The following is a 17,327-nucleotide window of genomic DNA, read 5'->3' as shown; positions in this document are numbered from 1 at the left end:
CCATCTCTATGTTCTTACTCTAAGAAGCTATGAGCTGCTATGGCTCAGATGCTTTGGGAAATGTGCCTCACAGTCATAAAGAGGAGGAGGAGAAATTTGCCAGATTCAGAAGTTCAGCTTTCCCGTTCAACCTGTATCAAGGACTGAGAGTCCAGCTGCAGGATGATAGCAAAACCCTTGAGAGCACAAGCGCAAGATAGTATCAGAGGCACCAAAGGTACAAACGTGAATCACAAATAATAAATTACTGGTCATTTAAAGACTGCAAGCTCAAGATGTGCAGAAGCATTTCTAGGGAGCAACAAAGAAAATAAAAAATATGTAAAATACTGCATTTTTTCATGGAAGCATAGAGAAAGTGATAGGATATAAAAAGCGGTAACATCCTCTTCAAGCATGGGAAAGAAGGGAGAAGGGAGAATCATTCCCGCATCACCACTCAGCTAAGGGTAATGCATGCTATCAGTGTTTCTGCTTGCCAGTATCAGGCCCTTCCTCTCCCTTGCTGGAAAAAAAGCACTGCTTTCTGATTTGCTCTTCACCCTGTGTCCCTACTGCAGGCTCAGCAATCATATGTAAAGGTTTATCTTTATAAACCTACTTAAGTAAATTAGAAATACAAAGAATACTACATTTGTGTTCTGTGCTGTGACCTGCACACACGGGGCAAGTGATGCAAAGCATCACTGGGAAGCAAACTGGGATACAACGCTGTCGAAGAGACAGGCGTGGAGTCAGTGAAGTAAGGCTATGGTCACTGGGTCAGCTCATCTCGCAGTTTGTGTTACAAGCAGAGATGTCAGGGCTGGGTGATTACACACTGGTTTTATTGGGATTGCTGAAACTTTTTGCTTGCTCTGAATAAGAAGGGGGTAAGTAAATTCACAGAGTGGTTGATGTTGGAAGGGATGTCTGGTGATTGTTTAGCCCAACCCCCTCTTCCAAGCAGGGTCAGCTAGAGCAAGTTGCTGAGGACTTAGTTCAGCTGGGTTTTGAATATCTCCAAGGATAACTCACTGTGCTAAAGCTTAGGACTTATGTCTGTTTAATTTAGAGCAGTTGCATTGTAAGAAGAGCTTAGGAATTAGAACTTATATTCATGTCTCCTAAATCTAAGCCCTAAACTACAGTCTTGATTGAAATTGAGAAATGATAATTTAGCTTTTCCTATTGAATCTGAGCTCCTGTAGAACAGATAAGCAGTTTGCAAAATCAAGAAAGAAGCCCCATGAAGGGCAGGCCTGTGGTTCCTGCCTTCATAATTCCACCTGCCTCAGCAGCCTTTGCCCAAAGACAGAACATAATCCTGCCAAATAGGAAACAAAATCCATTACTGGTCTGTGATACTATGCTTTACTTTATTGTGCTTGCTGTCTAATTTTGCTAATAGTTTGTTCTTGCTGCATATTGAAAGAAACGTTATGGATTATGTCTCTAGCTTAACCCTCCCTGTATCTTACTACAGTGACGTATCAGCTTAACGGTCAAAATGAGAGATCACTGTGAAAGGAAAGCATATGAAGTAGCTTTTTCCTTCTTCAGACCACTTCATAAAAAAGTAAGAGGTGACACTACTGTGTTCTTTGGCTGCCTTCTAAAATAAACCAACCAGTTCTCCATTCCCCAAAGGTCTATTTATGTATCTGAATCTTAGACAGACATAGACTATTGTTTCCAGTTTCACATATGGATTAGATTAGAAGTGCTGGCAAATTACATCATCAGGATGGAGGTTGTGGTTTAGATACCCAAGCAGGCAAAAGGAAACACTGAAGGTAAGAAATATCTGTTCTCAAGAATCTGGCAAATAAGAATCACATTTTAGGTACCTGAGTTTCCTTATGCATTGTGTATATGTCATTTAAATACTTTAATATGGTTTAGCATTAGAGAGAGGATACCTGTTTCTGTTTATGGACTTGAGACCTCCTAAATCTTGTAAGTACTGTCTTTGTCATATATGAAGAGCATTTTTTTCTTTAAATTACTTGTACATACTAATAATTGCAGAAATCAGTTGAATGTGTTATTCCTCTCCATCCTTGTCTGTCTTTGGTGTTGAATTTAGTTAGTAATTGCTTTATGAGGTCTAGTTAAACTGGTGTATGTGACTGGTAGTGATTATTCTTAAATGCTTGATTTGGAGATTTGATAGGTACAAGTAACTAGACATAAAACCTAGCAAAAATTATGTATTTGTGACTTAATGGATGTTACAGACTTTGAACTTCTTCATGATGAAAAAGCTTAGCATGTAACTCATGTTCCTTATCTTAATATGAATGTGTGCTAATGACAGTCTAGGAGAGACTGTGTGGTTAAGAACATAGGCAGTGTGTATGAGGGGAGTCAATCTTTAGGACCACAGCTGCTGGATGGCTCTTTCCTAGTGTTTTGTTGGTTTGACCAGCAATAACTGGTGTTTTGCTGCTTGTTAGATGATTCAAATGCGAAAGAAAATGAAGATTCTGATAGCAAAGCAACTTTACAACTGGAGAGGCAAGACACCTCTAGGCAATGGGGGAGACAGACTACAGGAAAAGAGGTCCAAGAAGGTTAAAACTAAGATTATGAAGAGAGACATTTGGATTTTAACAGATTACCATATCAGAATCTTGATTTTTTTTAATGTAATAATGTTATAATGACCAATACAGTGTGCCTGCCTAATTTTAAATTTGGCAAATTTAATGCACATGTTCTGGTTTCAGTATGGGAAATTCCATATGATACAGTAAAATAATATCATGCATAACATAATCAAATCCTAACTTTAGTCTTGTATATATCATTGACAAATCTCTTATATTCAGATTTGGCTAAGGTCCTTAAGGTTAAGTACTTGAATCAATTAAAAGCTCGAGAAATGTGCCTGTGCTTATCATTACATGCAGTAATAGCATGATTTCTATAGATGCATAGTTAAGAAATTACATGTCTTCTCAAAATTGGGATGTAATTTTCAAATTTAAGTCTCAGTAGATTTCCTAAAGTTTCTAAAACTAATTCCTAATGGAAAAAGTGTTTTAGCTTTCCTTGAAACCAGTGCTTTAGGCATAGATGGGTCAGACTTCAGACAAATACCTCTGATTTGTAAAATGTGAACAGTTCCTGAAGCTTCTCTCAGATTTCCTCATCTCAAATTTAACTAGAAATATCCTTAATGTATTTCTGTCACAGTTATGGCAGCCATTAATACATCATCCAGCAATGGAGTTATAATGATGCATTGCTTATTCTATATACCCTGACTAGATACAAGTGATAGTAGCATAGACAGAATTCTAAACCACTGAAGTCCTTAATACTTGCAGGAAACAAACATTTATAAAAAAAAGAAGAAGAAAGCACAAAACAAACACCTGTGCATCACTTCTAGCAAACAGATGAGTTTAGATAAAAAATTTTTTTACACTTGTATCATTTCACTAGTTAGAAAGGAACATGCATTTTTGTTTTATTTGTTTGAATGAACAAATTTAGAACCACCACCTTGATCCAAGAGTTGGTTTTTGTTTTCCCCTCTTGGAACAATGCTGCCATTGCAATATTGTTATTTTGTTCTAACTTGCTTTGAAAAATATAATGCAAATTAAAAAGGATTTCTCTACTTTTTGAAAACTTCCTGGTTTTCTTTCCTGAACTAGTCAGCCACAGAAGACTCCCCATTTGTTTGTTTTCCTACCTAAAACAGGTAGAAATTCTCTTATCACAGCTTTTTCTAATCTCTGAGAAAACACAACAGACTTTACAAATTGAGAGGCAGAAAAAGTAGCTTTTCTCTATATACTTGTATCACAAGATAGCAGCTGAAAATTGCCCTCAAGTATTGCGCAAGCAAGTACTTAATAATGCCACATTATACCCAATAAAGAAATATAAAAGTTTTTTTGTGAACATGTTTAGTTCTTAAGATTCTGTTAACCTGTTCAGCAAATTGCAAGAGCTTTATCCTTTCAAGGAATCTACTGAGGATATACTGTGAGTTCAGAGTCCCTTTGAAGGCAAATGGAGGTTTGGTGATGCAATTAATGCAATCATGCAGATGCTGTAACAGGAGATGAGGTCCTTTTATCTTGTGTGAAACTATCCATATGTTAAACTTACTCAGACAAAATGAATTTTCAGCTTATGTATTTCAGTTCTGAGTTTTCAAACTAACTGGTGTTGTTAGCAAGTCTTCTGTATATAGTCTTTAGTGGCCAACTAGATGGATTTCTTCAAAGCCTATTTCAGAAGTGCAAACAAAAATTATCAGGAAAAAGCCCCTGATCAACTCCTGGCCTGAAGAAGCACAGTAATATAGATGTATCTGAAACCCAAGAAAAGACTAAGAGGCATTAGGATTCTGTGCTTAAGAAATGTTAGAAGGTTTTTGTTACTGTTGTATGAACTTCTGTGCATCTGCACTATGCAAATAAACTGAGGTTGGTGGATGTTCCTTGATGCTGGTGCTTATACAGCAATTTCATTTGCAATATTGGTGACTGAGCAGTATTGATTATTGTGACAGTATGACTAGCTTAGGTAAGAATTACCTCACAGACCTGGGTACAGAACTTTACAAGTAAAAACAGTATCTATTTACCCACTTCACAAATAGAGGCAGGAATTCTGAAACAACCTAGTATTTCAACTGTTATTTTTGTTAACTGTTTTTATTTCCTTCTAATTTAATAGCTGAGATGTACGAACTTCAGGTGCAAAATATATTCATTTAATATTTGACTAGTAATGCTCTATCTGAAACAGGAAGTATACTAGGAGAGAGACAGTAATAGGAAAATGAAATCAATGTTTTTAATATAACACATTCTAATTTTGCATTCAGAATAAAAATACAATAATTTGAAATAAGAAGTAATAGTAGATGTCTCTTAAATGCTTCCTACTCCTAACGCTACCTCATGAGTATTATGATATTATGAGTATTATGGTATTCTTCAAGAAGAAAATTTTCAAGATGCAGGTGCAAGCTGTCCCCATGTGCCAAAAGACAAGTTAGCAGGGAAGGAGGCCAGCGTGGCTGAACAGAGATCTTTGGCTGGCACACAGGAAAAAAGAGTTTATAACCTTAGGAAAAAGGGGCAGGCAACTCAGGAGGACTACAAGGATGTTGTGAGGTTATGCAGGGAGAAAATTAGAAGGGCCAAAGCCCAGCTAGAACTTAATCTGGCTACTGCCATAAAAGTGAATAAAAAATGTTTTTATAAATACATTAGTAACAAAAGGAGGGCTAAGGAGACTTTCCATCCTTTATTGGATGGGTGAGAAACATAGTGACAAAGGCTGAGGAAGAGGCTGAGGCATTCTTTGCCTCAATCTTTAACAATATGACCAGTTGTTCTCAGCGTAGCCAGCCCTCTGAGCTGGAAGACAGGGATGGGGAGCAGAATGAAGCCCCCATAATCCAAGGGAAAATGGTTAGTGACCTGCTACACCACTTAGACACACACAAGTCTATGGAGCCGGATGGAATCCACCCAAAGGTAGTGAGGAAGCTGGTGGAAGTGCTCACCAAGACACTTTCCATCATTTATCAGCAGTCCTGCTTAAGTGGGGAGGTCCCAGTTGACTGGAGGTTAGCAAATGTGAGACTCATTTTCAAGAAGGGCCAGAAGGAGGATCTGGGGAACTACAGGCCTGTCAGTCTGACCTCAGTGCCGGGGAAAGTTATGGAGCAGATCATCTTGAGTGCCATCATGCGGCACATACGGGACAACCAGGTGATCAGGCCCAGTCAGCATGGGTTTGTGAAAGGCAGGACCTGCTTGACTAACCTGATCTCCTTCTATGACAAGGTGACCTGCTTAGTGGATGAGGGTAGGGCTGTGGATGTTTACATGGACTTTAGTAAAGCCTTTGACAGAGTTTCCCACAGCATTCTGCTGGAGAAACTGGCTGCTTATGGCTTGGTTGAGTGTACGCTTTGCTGGGTAAAAAACTGGCTGGATGGCTGGGCCCAAAGAGTTGTGGTGAATAGTGTTAAATCCAGTTGGTGACCGGTCACGAGCGGTGTTCCCCAGGGCACCGTATTGAGGCCAGTTCTGTTTAATATCTTTATCAATGATCTGGATGAGGGGATCAAGTGCACCCTCAGTAAGTTTGCAGATGATGCCAAGTTGGGTGGGAGTGTTGATCTGCTCGAGGGTAGAAAGGCTCTACAGAGGGACCTGGACAGGCTGGATGAGTGGGATGATGCCAGTGGTGCAAGGTTCAACAAGGCTAAGTGTCAGGTCTTGCGCTTGGGTCACAGCAACCCCATGCAAGGCTACAGGCTTGGGAAAGAGTGGCTGGAAAGCTGCGTGGCAGAAAAGGACCTGGGGTTGTTGGTCGACAGCCTGCTGAATACAAGCTGGCAGTGTGCCCAAGTGTCCAAGAAGGCCCAAAGCATCCTGGCTTGCATCAGAAATGGTGTGGCCAGCAAGACTAGTGAAGCGATCATCCCCCTGTACTTGGCACTGGTGAGGCCACACCTCGAGTACTGTGTTCAGTTTTGGGCCCCTCACTACAGGAAAGACATTGAGGTGCTGGAGCGTGTCCAGAGAAGGGCAACCAAGTTGGTGAGGGGCCTGGAGCGGCTGAGGGAACTGGGGTTGTTTAGTCTAGAGAAGAGGAGGCTGAGGGGAGACCTTATCGCTCTCTACAACGACCTGAAGAGGGGTTGTAGTGAGGTGGGTGCTGGTCTTTTCTGTCAGGTGGCTGGTGATAGGATGAGAGCAAATGGCATCAAGCTATGCCAGGGAAGGTTTAGATCAGATATTAGGAAAATGTCATCACTGAAGGGGTTGTCAGACATTGGAATAGGCTGCCCAGGGAAGTGGCTGAGTCACCATCCCTGGAGGTATTTAAAAGATGTGTAGATGTGGCAATTGGGGCCATGGTTTAGTGGTGGACTTGGCAATGTTAGGTTAATGGCTGGAATCAATGATCTTAGAGGCCTTTTCCAACCTAAATGGTTTTATGATTCTATGAATCTATGATATAAAATTGAGCACAAAAGAACTAATGAGAACTCTTTAAGGGTGAAATATTAATGCTAGCATTATTCTTTCTGCTCTAAAGCTGTGTGTTTTAATTCACAATGGAGAGAAAATGTTGACGCTCCATTAATGACAGTGTTTAAAGCAATTTGATACAATGTTTCTATAGAAATTTCCTAAACAAAAATCAAGAAAGTTTTATCTAAAAAAGTATGGAGCTACAGTGTTCTTTTGATAGGCTTAAGATGTCAGAAAAGTATTTTTGTACATTTTGAGTTTTTTCCAGTACCAATGTTGATTAACTATAATGACTGTGTCTTACAAAGAAACGAATGCTTTTGCATTCAGATTCACTAGGCTTGTAAGTAATGTCTTTCCTATTATCAAAGCAGTTATTACCACAAAAATGCATATAAGAAATCAAGACATCTTAAATTCTGTTTAGACTAATAATTAATTATAGTAAAAAGAAATGAGGCCTGTGGACCTATTTTATGCAAATATAGATGAATATATTTATTTATAGTTAGGTTAATAACTCAAGTTAAATGAACTTCAAACTTCCTTAACAGTTTACAGATCTGAAGTCTGAATGTTTTGATCAATATGACTAAGAAATACCAAAAGCAAGTAAAATAATTTGAAGCATGGTGAGAGCAAAAGAGGGGTTTTGCCTCTTCAATTTGAAAGCAATTCCAATTTCTCCACTTGGAGGAAAAAGAAAAGGAAGTGCAGTGGATATCCTATCTGTGCAAAATAGATTTCACATGCAGAGAAACAAAAAGGGAGGAATGATGTCTTCACAGATCAATTTTTGTTTGTCTTGTGAATATTGAAATGAAAGTTTACGTATTTGGGTCAAATGTTTTGTTTATAAACTTCATCTTCTCCCCACATAGCACAAACTTTTCTGTTTCAAATAAAGACTTGAAAGCTTTGATTCTTCTCCCAGTCACAATTTAGGTAACCTCATTTTATAAGAAAACATATGTGAAAGACAGTAACTCCATACCATGGTTACTGAACACTATGTAAATTTATTTCCTGTATCAATTATAACATCAAAGATATAAGCATGAAATTGATACTTTCAAATTGTACTCTATTCTTGGCTTCTTACCTTTGTTGCCATCCTAAAAAGATGAGGTTCCTTGCTCTAGTCTCATTTCAGGATGAGAAAGTAAGTAGGACTTCTGGTTAAAGTGACAGTATTGAATTAGTTTGATATTTAGAACATGTAAAAAGAAAAACTATTCCCTCCTGTTTTGGTGATACTGTAGAAAGTGGTCTTCAAAATGCTGAGGTGTTCTGACTGATAATATTAAATTAATCCTATTAAATGAGACTAATTATTTCTTGTCTTAGACAAAAGCAGACCAATAAAATGGCATGCCACTTCTATCAGTTTGCTTACTCCCAAACACTGTGAATTTTCCTATTGTGAATAGGCAGAGTATTTTTTAATTTATGATCTGTTAGTTCTTTTACTTGCTGAGATAGGTTGATAGGCAGAATTTAAATATCTCAGGAACTCCCTGAAATCTTAGCAGTACAGTGACAAAACTTAGGTTTTTACTTCAGTGTTAGAGATAAACTGGAGTAACTCTTTCCTCTAAACATGAAGGAGAGACCTGGGCAGGCTAAACTGTCTAACTGATCTGTCAGAGATTAGAGGAGTGCAGTAGCAGAGACCAGCACCCACCTTCACTGCTGTCAACCACTGAGCACGGCACATCCTACGCGTTGCTCACAGGCAGATGGAAGGGTGGTTTTTTTTGCCTGAAGTGAACTAAGAATTGCTCTTGGAACTCTTATCTGGAAAAAAATGAAGACTAACCTTGGTTGGTGGGGAGCAAAGGAAAGGCTGGGAACAGCTATTTCTGAAGAGGGCTATTATTTTCTGAACTAAATTTCCATCTATTTTTGTCCAGTGCTCTTTTATCTTGTATTATTTTATGATAGAAAAGATCATCCAAATCTTGTAGTAAGTACTATAATTGACTGAAAATATCAGTGAAAATTCAAGAAATACCTAGTGAGAAACCTCCAGACTATATGTGTCTGGCCAAAATCTTTGGATTGTTTTACACGTACATAAATGTATCTATGTATGTATGTGTCCTGATTTTGGCTGGGATAGAGTTAATTTTATTTCTAGTAGCTGATACAAGTGTTATGGTTTGGATTTAGTATGAGAATAATGTTGATAACACACTGATGTTTTCAGTTGTTACTAAGTAAAGTTTACACTAAGAGAAGAATTTTTCAGCTTCTCATGCCCAGCCAGCAAGAAGGCTGGAGGGGCACAAGAAGTTGGAAGGGGACACAGCCAAGACAGGTGACCCAAACTGGTCAAAGGGCTATTCCATACCATGTAACAACATGCCTAGTATATAAACTGGGGGAGTTGGCCTGGGGGGGAATTGTGGCTTGGGAACTAAATGAGTATTGGTCGGCGAGTGGTGAGCAATTGCATTGTGCATTACTTGTTTCGTATATTCCAATTATTTTATTATTGTTGTTGTTGTTTTATTATTATTATTATTATCATTATTATTTTCTTCATTTCTGTCCTATTAAACTGTCTTTATCTCAACCCACAAGTTTTACCTTTTTCCTTTCAATTCTCTCCCCCATCCCACTGGGTGGTCAGAAGTGAGCAAGCAGCTGCATGGTGCTTAGTTGCTGACTAGGGTTAAACCATGACAGCATGTATGTATAAAAAACAACAACAACAAAAAGGTACTAGTGTTGCCAAAATCTGGAATAAAACTCCTTAACAGCAATGAGAAGTTAAGAAGCAGGCACTTCTTTATTGCAGCGCTGGGCACACAGGGGATCACTCCACCTAGTGTGTGCACCTGTCTGGTTTAATCATGCAGGTTAAATACACACCTGTTATACATATTCACTAGATTTCTGGGAAATGCCATAATCATCAACTGTCCGATAAATCATTAGCATATGTAAATGTCCCTTTACGCAGGCGTAGTGAAGTCTCTGGTGGTCTTCAGAAGCCCTCTGGTGGTCCTCCATAGTCTTCCTCACTTTGTCCGATAGTTGACCTCTCTTATGTGATTCTGCGCAGTATGATTTTCGCTATCATGTATTAGATTTACATAAGTACATTCAATGTTAATTCTTGAATTTAACGTTTCCAGTGATTGGCCCTTAGTCACACCACCTTATCAATATTCTTATACTAAAACATTCATTGGTTAATCTTACTTAATTCCACTAACTGGAATCTTGATCAAAGTGGGGTTTCTAAGCAACGGAACTAAGGTCCACAACGATCTCTTTTAGTTTCTTAGGACAAAACACTACAAACTAACAAATCAGTTGAAGTTTCTATGGTTAACTAATTTTAGACAATACTTATTTTCTTATGACTGTATACAGCACATTTTGTATGTTCCTAAGTTTTGATGACTACATTGAGAGCTTCAAACCCCTATATTCTACAATCTTTACCTTTTGATCAAACCCAGCTTATATAAAATTTTAACTTATCAGAATATTTGTAACACTAGCAACATCCTAAACAAAGACAGAGAAAAAGCCCTGGTAACAAAAACGTGAGGTGATTTGATAAGCTTCTTTCTGTCAGACAAGTGAAGTTTAGTTTAATCCAGGCTCTAGGATTTATCTATATTCTTGCCTCAAATGGTAGACCATGTTTGTACTCAGGTTGAGTGAGAGAATTTTGATACTCTTGTAATTCTTTGACATATGACATTGTCTGGTACAACTGGTCATCGTGCCAAAGATGATTATGTCCAACAGCATGAATGCCAGCATTAGTTTATTAACATTGTCAGAAAGACTGTCCTGGTTTCAGCTGGGATAGAGTTAACTGTCTTCTTAGTAGCTGGTACAGTACTATGTTTTGAGTTCAGTATGTGAAGAATGTTGATAACACTGATGTTTTCAGTTGCTGCTAAGTAGTGTTTAGACTAAAGTCAAGGATTTTCAGCTTCTCATGCCCAGCCAGCAAGAAAGCTGGAGGGGCACAAGAAGTTGGCATGGGACACAGCCAGGGCACCTGGCCCAAACTGGCCAACAGGGTATTCCATACCATGTGACGTCCCATCTAGTTTAGGAACTGGGAAGTGTGGGGAGGGAATCGCTGCTCAGGGACTAGCTGGGTGTCGGTCAGCTGGTGGTGAGCAATTGCACTGCACATCATTTGTACATTCCAATCCTTTCATTATTGCTGTTGTCATTTTATTAGTGTTATCATTATCATTATTAGTTTCTTCTTTTCTGTTCTATTAAACCGTTCTTATCTCAACCCACGGGTTTTGCTTCTTTTCCCAATTTTCTCCCCCATCCCACTGGGTGGGGGAGGGAGTGAGTGAGCGTCTGCGTGGTGTTTAGTTGCTGGCTGGGGTTAAACCACAACAAAGACAAAGATGCTGACTTAAGAACATTTAACTGCTCAAATGGGTTGTGTTTTTCAGCAGCTCAGGGAAATACATATTTGAACACTTGCAGCTAGTGCAGTGATAGCAGAGGGCTTGTAACTTGTGAATACTTACGGATTCTTTTAGACCACCAGCCTTACGTGGCAAATTGCATGGCAAATTTAAACCCCAAGCAATTTGTACTCACAATGAGAGCCTTCGTATTGCACGAAAAATATCCAACCATAAATATGACAGAGCTGATGAAGGACTGTTGTTCTTTTCTTTGATATAACTTGAGCTCTACTTAAATCCTCTGGGGTTTGAGGATTAATTATGTTTGATAGCTACTAAAATGAAACAGTGTAAGCATTAAGAAAAATCCTGTAACCAAAAAATGTTAACTTCCTTGATTCCTGTATGTAGTTCTTGCAAAATTAATTATCCAACGTATTGTAGAACAAGTTGTTTTAATTCCTACATTTAAAAGAGGGGCAGTGGCATAGATTTCTTACATTAGGAGCACAAGAAACCAGTAACTTGGCTCCGTACTCTGTATGTGGTTGTCACATGGATAGTGCGGTAGCGGTCATGCAATTGTATGGTCTCAGCCTCTCTTTGTCCTCTTCTTCCTTGAGTTGTGGAGGAATTTTCATCAAAACAAGATCTCTTGGTTCAATGACCTTCTTTGATTCATCAAGCTGTAAAAATTCAAAACCACTGTAAACCCACTGGTGTCCATCAGAAATCTATCCAACTGTGATGGGTTGACCCTGGCTGGACTCCAGGTGCCCACCAAAGCCGTTCTATCACTCCCCCATCCTCAGCTGGACAGGGGAGAGAAAAATATAACAAAGAGCTTGCGGGTCAAGATAAGGACAGGAGAGATCATTCACCAATTACTGTCATGGGCAAAACAGACTCAGATTGGGGAAAAATAACTTAGTTTATTACAAATCAACCAGAGCAAGGTAATGAGAAATAACCCCAAATCTCAGAACACCTTCCCTCCACCCCTCCCTTCTTCCGGGGCACAACTTCACTCCTGGATTTCTTCACCAACCCCCCCCAGTGGCACAAGGGGGACGGGGATGGGGTTTACAGTCATCACACGTTATTTTCTGTCACTTCAATCCTCCTCAGGGGGAGGGCTCATCACACTCTTCCCCTGCTCCAGCATGGGGTCCCACCCACAGAAGACAGTCCTCCACGAACTTCTCCAACGTGGGCCATTCCCACGGGCTGCCGTTCTTCACGAACTGCTCCAGCATGGGTCCTTTCCATGGTGTGCAGTCCTTCAGGAGCACACTGCTCCAGCGTGGGTCCCCCACGGGGTCACAAGTCCTGCCAGAAAACCTGCTCCAATGTGGGCTCCTCTCTCCACAGATCCGCAGGTCCTGCCAGGAGCCTGCTCCAGCGCGGGCTTCCCACGGGGTCACAGCCTCCTTCGGGCACCCACCTGCTCCGGCGTGGGGTCCTCCACGGGCTGCAGGTGGAGATCTGCTCCACTGTGGACCTCCCTGGGCTGCAGGGGGACAGCCTGCCTCACCAGGGTCTTCACCACGGGCTGCAGGGGTATCTCTGCTCCGGTGCCTGGAGCATCTCCTCCCCCTCCTTCTACACTGACCTTGTTGTCCACAGGCTTGTTTCTCTTACATGTTCTCACTCCTCTCTCTGGTGGCTGCTTCTCCCCATCTCAACTTTTTTTTCCTTCTTAAAAATGTTATCACAGAGGCGTTACCACTATGGTTGATTGGCTCGGCCTTGGCCGGCGGCGGGTCCGTCTTAGAGCCGGCTGGTTTAGGCTCTCTCTCGAACACAGGGGAAGCTTCCAGCAGCTTCTTACAGAAGCCACCCCTGTAACCTCCCCACTACTAAAACCTTGCCACACAAAACCAATACACCAGCGACGCTAAAAAGGTGCAGAATTTATAGATAATGACTGAGTTGAACTCCACTATTCCTGAATGTTTGGTGTCATAGCTTAATTAAGCCATTCCTTGGTTTTCTGCTGACTTGAGAGAAGAGGTAAAGCAGTGTATTTAATCCTCAAAACTGACATGAATTTGTTCTTGAGAAGAGAATTTTACCTTAATTTGAATCCAAGTAATTTCTTGGGGCAGAGGACTTTCTGGGCTGGCTATTGATTTACATACAAGTGCCTCAAGACAGTTCTCTCTAGTGTAAGACATCTGTAGTCTGTTGCCTCAACACCTCTGAAAATGAGGGATTTTTTGTAGACAACTCCCACGACTGTATTTGCCTTTGTCAAGTGCAGTGTTTCGGACTGTAAGCTCCCAAGGTAAGAAAATGTCAATGTAGTTGTGTTTATATATATATATATACACACACACACACACATACATGCGTATGTATGTGTATGTCACCTAACCAAGGCTAATTCTATGTATGTATACATATATGTAGCCTAATAAAATATACATACATATAATCATGTATATGATGATATATCAGCGTATAAATACATTCGTATGATTAGCTATCCAAATGTTTCAGCGACAAATCAGATCCATCTGGGAGATGAATGGTTATATATTCTCTTTATGAACTAGAGTTATGGGAGAGTTATGTGAAAGTATAAATAAAAAACATGAACACTAACTGATGGTTTTCAAACAAATATACAGCAGGTTTATAAGTGGTGGGGTTTTTTTATACAAAAGGGCTTAGTGGTTGTGGTGGGTTGACCCTGGCTGGGTGCCAGGTACCCACCAAAGCTGCTCTATCACTGCCCCTCCTCAGCTGAACAGGGGAGAGAAAATATAACAAAAGGCTCATGGGTCAAGATAAGGACATTTTAATAAAGTGAAAGCAAATGTCGCACGCCTCAAAGTAAAGGAAAACAAATGATGTTATTCTCTACTTCCCATCAGCAGGCGATGTCTGGCCACTTCCTGGGAAGCAGGGCTTCAGTATGCATAGCGGTTGCTCCAGAAGACAAAAATGCCCCCCTTCCGTCTCCCTTTACTTAGCTTTTATATCTGAGCTGACGTCAAATGGTATGGAATATCTGTTTGGTTAGTTTAGGTCAGCTGTCCTGGCTATGTTCCCTCCCAAGATCTTGCCCAGTCCCAGCCTGCCATTGAGGGGAGCAAAGATGTTGGAGAGACAGCCTTGATGCTGTGCCAGCACTGCTCAGCAGTAGCCAAAACACTGGTGTGTTATCAACACCCTTCTAGCTACCAATGCAGAGCACAGCGCTACCAGGGCTGCTATGGGAAGAATTAACTCCATCTCAGCCAGACCCAATACAATCTCCGCCCCTTATTCCATACCGTTTGTGTCATGGTCAGGTCCCACATAATTTAATACACATACCTTCTAACCACACCATTGTATTTAATTCTCATTACTCAAATCCCTTCTTACCAACACTTACAACTGAAACTACATACTTAAAACACTTTTATACCCAACATACAGATTTATACATTCTTATTAATTGCTATCCCCTGTTCTTTAACAGATAGATATTCCATGGGCTTCTTCCACTCCTCCAGATGTTCACACACAGGTTATGACTTGGGCCTCATCCTTCAAGATGAGTGGTCAGGACAGGAGAAGCAGTATGTTCCATCACTGGGCACCAACACCGGCTTGGTTTGGGTTACCGTTGCACTTGTCTGGTTCCTTGTGAAGTTCACTCCTCTGTAGTTCAGGTCATTCCTGCTACATTACTTCCTAAAACATGCAACTTACATCACAGATTATTTTTCCCCCAGGGTTAAATGTCCTTGAGGCACACACTGGGTCTCCCCATCCTTCTGCGTTATCCACCAAGTACACCCAGGTCCTTGAGCGAAGACAATCCCACGAATCGGTTTGCCTTTTCCCATGGGAGAAGAAATCCACAGTTCCTTCCCCATCCACTTCCCCATGTGCACTACAGGGACCTTATCTCCTCCCGCAGTATGTAGGGTTTTTGTTTGGGCAGGTTCAGGACGCTTAGCAGATCCTCTGGTGTTAACTAGCCAAGTGGCTTCTGCTAAATTTGTATCCCAATGCTTCCATGCCCCATTGCCTAGTGCTCTCAACATAGTCTTTAACAGTCCATTATATGTCTCAATTTTTCCAAATGCTTGCGGGTGATAGGAGATGTGGTACACTCACTCAATGCCATGTTTCTTTGCCCAGGAGCTTATGATGTTATTTCGGAAATGAGTCCCATTGTCTGATTCAATTCTTTCTGGGGTACCATGTCACCATAAAATTTGCCTTTCAAGGCCTAAGATGGTGTTTCGGGCAGTGGCATATTTTACAGGATATGTTTCTAGCCAACCAGTAGTTGCTTCCACCGAAGTGAGTATGTAGCGCTTGCCTTGGCATGTTCGTGGCAGTGGTCCGATGTAGTCAATTTGCCAGGCCTCACCATACTGAAAACCCAGCCATCACCCTCAGTTCCAGGGAGTCTACTCTGGTGTCTCGCTTGATTGCAGCACATGTTTCACATTTGTGAGTGACCTGTGTGATGGCCTCTGTGGTCAGGTCCACCCCTCAATCACGAGCCCATCTATATGTTGCATCTCTCCCTAGATGTCCCAATGTTTCATGGGCCCATTGAGCTACAAATAGCTCACCCTTATGCTCCCAGTCCAGGTCCACCTGAGCTACTTCTATTTTGGCAGCCTTGTCTACCTGTTCATTATTTCGATGTTCTTCAGTGGCATGGTTTTTGGGCATGTGAGCATCTACATGACATACCTTTAGAGCCATGTGTTCTACATGGGCAGCAATGTCCTGCCACAATGCAGCTGCCCAGATGGGTTTACCCCTGCGTTGCCAATTGGTCTTCTTCCACTGCTGTAGCCACCCCCATAGGGCATTAACGACCATCCAGGAGTCGGTATAGAGATAGAGTACTGGTCGCTTTTCTCATTCAGCAATATCGAGGGCTAGTTGGATGGCTTTCACTTCTGCAAACTGACTTGACTTGCCTTCTCCTTCAGTGGCCTCAATGACTTGTTATGTGGGACTCCACACAGCAGCTTTCTACTTCTGATGGTTCCCTACCACATAACAGGATCCATCAGTAAAGCACAACACTTTTCGTCTTCTGATAACTCATTATATGGTGGTGCCTCTTGTGCACGAGCCACCTCCTCAGGCGATGCTCAAAAATCTCTGCCTTCTGGCCAGTCCGTCATCTCTTCCAGAATTCCTGGGTGGATGGATTTCCTCAGTCGAGCTCGTTGCGTGATCAATGCTATACACTTACTCCATGTAGAGCTGGGTGCATGAAGTGTAGAGAGGATGTTTCCTTTGAACATCCAGTGTAGCACCGACAATCGTGGTGCTGAGAGGAGATATGCTTCTGTACCAACAACTTCTGAAGCAGCTCAAACCCCCTCATATGCTGCTAGTATCTCTTTTTCAGTTGGGGTGTATTGGGTTTCTGATCCTCAGTACCCACGGCTCCAAAACCCTAATGGTCGACCTTGGGTTTCTCCTGGTGTTTTCTGCCAGAGGCTCCAGGTGAGACCATGTTCCCCAGCTGCAGTGTAGAGTACATTTTGTACATCTGGTCCTGTCCGGACAGGCCCAAGAGCTATTGCACAAGCTATTTCCTGTCTGATATGCTCAAAGGCTTGTTGCTGCTCAGGGACCCATTCAAAATAGTTCTTTTTTTTTGGGTTACTCAATAGAGAGGGCTCACAAGGTGACTATAACCTGGAATATGCATTCTCCAGAACCCCACAAGGTCTAGGAAAGCTTATGTTTCTTTCTTGGTAGCTGGTGGAGACATAGTTGCTATCTTGTTAACCACATACATAGGCACATGACAGCATCCATCCTGCCATTTTATTCCCAAGGTCTGAATCTTTTCTGCAGGTCCCTTGACCTTGCTTTTCTTTATGGCAAAACCAGCTTTCAGAAGAATCTGAATTATTCTTTTTCCCTTCTCAAACACTTCTTCTGC

The 17,327-nt window shown here is 41.2% G+C and overlaps 1 protein-coding gene across 1 annotated transcript in view; it reads right to left on the bottom strand.

Moving 5' to 3' along the window:
- LOC142034092 (uncharacterized) overlaps positions 1-17,327 on the bottom strand; it is a 59,081-nt gene that overhangs the window by 41,018 nt on the left and 736 nt on the right. The gene's annotated exons all lie outside the window — the stretch shown is intronic.

Source organism: Buteo buteo, chromosome 8, assembly GCF_964188355.1.
Source record: "Buteo buteo chromosome 8, bButBut1.hap1.1, whole genome shotgun sequence".
NCBI lineage: Eukaryota > Metazoa > Chordata > Aves > Accipitriformes > Accipitridae > Buteo > Buteo buteo.
This window is presented reverse-complemented; position numbering and strand designations above follow the sequence as displayed.